Genomic DNA, 4358 nt, shown 5'->3' with positions numbered 1-4358 from the left:
GGGGCTGCTCTTGTCCAGCCACAACGAAAAGCGTTAGCGTTTGCAGCGTGCTGCTGGCTTTATACACACAACAGTCGTGTTTATTAGAAAAACATAGCCAAAACGGCAGCATTTAGGAGAATCTGAGGGAAAAGCTGACAGCGGGGCTGAGGCACAGCAGGGGCAGCGTGAGGGGCCGGGCTGGGCCCTGCCATTGACACCACCGCCCGCCCCCCCCCCCTGCCCCCCCCCTCCCCCGCCATCTTCCCCCCCCTCAGACCCCTCCGCGCTGCCCGCCCGAGCGGCCGGCGCCGTGCTCCCCCTGTGGGCGCTGGGGTCGGGCCGGCCCTCCCCGCGCGGGGCACGCCGGGAGCTGTAGTCCTCCGCCGTGCCCACCGCCCTGCGCGGCGATGGGCGGCACGCAGCCGAAAAACTACAACTCCCAGCGGCCCCCGCGCGGCCTGCGCACGCGCAGCGTGTGCAAGTGGAACAAAAAAACCTTCCCCCCCCCCCCCCCCCTCCGCTCCCCTCCCCCGGAGCGGCGCTGGGCTCAGCCCGACACCGTGAGGGGGACGCGCGGGGCCGGGCCCTGCCAGCGCCTCGCCGCCGCCTCCGCCTCCGGGGACAACCGCCCGCTGGCCTCGGCCTCCTCGCTTCCAGCCGGCGGGACCAGGACCGGGACCGGCAGCAGGAGCGGGCTGCCCGAGCCCGGCAGCGGTGAGGGGACCGGGAGCGAGCGGGAGGTGAGGGGCTCGGGGCGGTTGGGGCTGTGTGAGGGGCCGCGGTGCCGCGGCTCCCTGCGGGGAGAGGCCGCCCCCTGCCTGCGGGGGCACCGAGCGGTGCTGGGGAGGGGCCGCGGCCTCCCCGTCCTCCTCCTCCCCCCCTCAGCGCCGCTCGCGGGGGCGGAGCTCCGCGCCCTGCCCCCCCCCCCCACGCCCCCTCCCCTCCCCGGGGACCCATTGGCTGGCGGGGGGGCGCGCACGTGCCGGGGCTGCGCGAGGGGCGGTGGTGATTGGGTGAGGGCGGGGGGTATGCAAATGTAGGGAGGGGCGGGGTTATGTAGATTGGTGGGCGGGGCATGCAAATGAGGCGGGGCGGAGCGGGGTGCTCCAGGTGGAAGGGCTGGGGGAATGGGGGCATGGCCGCAGGTTGTGCTGGGGGGGGTTCGGGCTGGAAATGAGCCCGAACGAGCTCAGAACGAGCAGTCAGGCACTGGGACGGGTTGCCCGGGGAGGTGGTGGAGTCACCGTCCCTGGGGGTGTTCAAGGAAAGGTTGGGCGTGGTGCTTGGGGACGCGGTTCAATGGTGACAGTGGCTTAGGGGTGTTTGGAGCAGATGGCCTTGGGGGGCTTCTCCAACCTGCACGATTCTCGGATCCTGTCTAATCACCTGCCTGCGCTGCTGCCCGCACCTATAAGCCTTGGGGTCAGTACCTCGACATACGGAACAGCTTTAGGCTATTCTGTCCTACCTGTTTGTGCTTGTCCATGCTTAACTCTGCCATTGAGATAGAAAACATGCATAGAACACTTAATAAAAAACATCCCCGAATCTGTGAAGTAAATTAGATGGCATATGAGTTCGTCCCCTGTACATCCCAGTAATAGGCTGCTGGTTGCTCCCTGACTCGCCAGGACACAAGCGGCAACCCTGAACCACCCATCCCTCTGGGAGGGCAGAAAGCTGCTGGCGTTCCCCAGCTCTTGCTTTTGGCACTGACCTTTATTCCTGCTCTCAGATCCTGATAGCGAGGTGAGATTTCCAACAGCACTGACACACGTGCTTTGTTTAGGGGAAGGGCAAACGTAATGGATTCCGTGGAAATCGGCGTTTGGTTATGTACAGTAACGGGTACAAGGGGGAGATGCAGGGGGAGCTGATGGCCAGGCACAGGGGACTGGTTGTTGCTTCGTGAGGGTGAGCTTCATGAGCTGCCAACTAATTCTAGCTCTTTACAGGGTGTTAAAGCCCAGCTGGGTGTGTTGTGTTGGTTAACTCTTTGTGGCAATCCCAAAAGAGTTAAAGGGGTTTTTGGTTTGCCCTGAAGTTATTTTGGGGCTTTTGCTTACAATACGATGCAGAAATCCCAAGGGTCAGCCTGCGGTAGTGAGCACACCTGCTTCTCACTCAGAAAACCTGCTAGCACCACCTTTGTTATAATCAGACAATGCCATTGGAGTTCAGACTAATTAACTTCTCAGATGTTACATGGTGTTAGTGTTGGTGGATGCGGGGAGCTAAAGGAGCAGTTCCTTAGCTCCATCGTGTTGGCTAAGTACAATTAAACAGACGGTCCCGCGAGCAGTGGGGTTAGGTGCTGCCTCTTCGTTTCGTCTGAAACTTCACGGTTATACGTTGGTCTATAGTGAAATCTCCAGAAGTGGTGAAAATCAAATTTAATATCTTTCTGCAGGCTCGTGAATGAAAGGAATCAGAGGTGCAGTTACGGTACGTGGTGTTGGACTTGGTTCCTTTTTACGTGGTTCTTGAGTAGCAGAGGCAGCCCACCTCCCGGGCTGGTAGAACGCCTTTGTGTGTGGCTGAGTGTCTTAAAAGTACCCAGAAAAATGGAAATTAATTGCTGGTGTTTTGGGGGGATTTGGAGCTCTGTGGTGAATCACGTCTCCATCCCAGCCCCAGCAAAACGCTGCTGGCACTTGGAGAGCTGGGTGCGCTCAGCACCCGGCGTTTCCCCGGGGAACTGTTTTGGGCTCCCTTACTGCTCTGCTGCTGCCTCGGGCGGGGAAATGAAAGCTTAAACCCCTGAAGGCCACAGCAGGGATTTGAGGCAGCGTGTGGGTTTCCAGCAAGCTGATATTTCCGAGCGGCGTGACTCTGAGCAGCGCCGTTTCCTGCAGCGGGACGCGGTGCTGCCAGCAGCGCTGTGGGGCTGGTTTAGGGTGAGTTTGGGCGCAGAGCCCTCGGCGCTGCGTCCCGGCAGTCCTGCTGCCGTGGGTTAAATCCCTGCGGGGGGAGGCGGATTGAGATGGCGACAGCGAGCGTCCTGGCTGCTGTGTTCAGTGGGCTGGCATTGCTTAGCTCCGAAGGGTGTCGTGCGTGAACAGTGATCGCTAGTTCACCAAGAAGCCCGCTCCTCGGGTGGAACCGGCTGGTGCTGGGGCTGTGCCTGTGCCCCAGGACAGGCAGCAGCGTGGCAGAGGGGTAAACATGAAATTCTAGTGAGCAAAGGCAAGAGAGAATGGCAATTTTAATCACCATGTGCAGGCTTTTCCTGTAGCAGCTGCTCCAGGTACGAGGCTGGGGGGGAAAGCAACAGGGAGCGGAGCCTCGCTGGCACATTAAGTCTCTTAGGCTCTACTTGCAAGTGATTTTTCTTTTGTTTTTTAGGGTGGTTAATAGCCATGGCTTGGTATTAGCCAAGAGCTGACCGTGTGTATTTACCTGATGCTGCTCTTTAGCTGCTCACCCCAGGGCTGTGCCAGCCTCTGTCTGGAGAGGCCAGCGGTAAGCCCGAGCAGGTTCACCCTGCTGGGTGTGGGGTGACCACATCCTTCCCTCCTGTTCCTGCTGGATTATGGCTGGTGGAAGTAGTTCCTTCCAAAAAAACCCAGTGGTGTACCTGAAGGGAGAGGCGTCGCGCAGGCTGGCTGCCCTTCCGTCGTTACTTGCTTCTCCAATGCACGATGAGAGGGCTGGTGGCTGCAGTTAACCAAAACCTCTTGCTTATAGAGTATTTGTGTGATATTAGGATGATTGATGACATAACAAGAAAAAGAGGTCATCCTAACTGGTTGGCATAGGTCAGAAAACCTTCTCACCCATGGGTGCTGCGGCGAGGGTGGATGTGGCCTGGGAAGCTGCACGCTCCAGGGAGGCAGCGGCTCACATCCTGATGGTTTCTTTGCTAGCTTATCTCAGAAACATCAGGCTTAACTTTTTCTGAAACAGGAGCACTGAACCGTATCGCAGGGAAAAACAGCAGATATTTTTTTCAGGCCACGTTGGCACGTAACAGCTTGTGAGCGTTAATCTGTGCAGTTAGGAGGAACCTGCTGTCCTTCCTCCGCAGGCCGCTGTTGGGGCAGGTCAGCGTGCTGCCGTCACGTCTGGGCCCAGCAGGCAGAGAAGCCAAGGATCCCGTCAGTGAGAGCCAAGCAGCAGTCTGGCTTCCCGTTAGATTTGTAATGCACGCTTTGTGTTCCTTCTTGTTCCAGCTTCGTAATGAAACGCGTGCTCCTGTACTAGCAATACTTGCCTTCATTTCAAGCGGCCCGTGGTGAAGCAGCAGAAGCCGGGCTGCTTTCCCCAAGAGACCCGGAGATCTGCGGCAGCCGTGCGTGAGGATGAGCCCAGCAGGCTCGTGCCTAGCTGTGCTTTGGGGTTCGGTGCCTCCCTGTCAGGGCAGGGGGGTTGGTTTT

General features: G+C 59.2%; 1 protein-coding gene across 2 annotated transcripts in view; it reads left to right on the top strand.

The window, feature by feature from the left end:
* The first annotated feature begins 553 nt into the window (after positions 1-553).
* The window catches only part of GTF2I (general transcription factor IIi), a 77048-nt gene continuing 73243 nt past the window's right edge, over positions 554-4358 (top strand). For both annotated transcript variants that reach the window (XM_035343109.1, XM_035343108.1), the window contains exon 1: positions 554-696. The gene's annotated coding sequence lies outside the window, so the exon portion shown is untranslated. The remainder of the gene's footprint in view (positions 697-4358) is intronic.

Source organism: Oxyura jamaicensis, chromosome 19, assembly GCF_011077185.1.
Source record: "Oxyura jamaicensis isolate SHBP4307 breed ruddy duck chromosome 19, BPBGC_Ojam_1.0, whole genome shotgun sequence".
NCBI classification, from domain to species: domain Eukaryota; kingdom Metazoa; phylum Chordata; class Aves; order Anseriformes; family Anatidae; genus Oxyura; species Oxyura jamaicensis.
The sequence above is the reverse complement of the archived record's forward strand: the minus strand, read 5'-3'. Positions and strand labels throughout refer to the sequence as shown.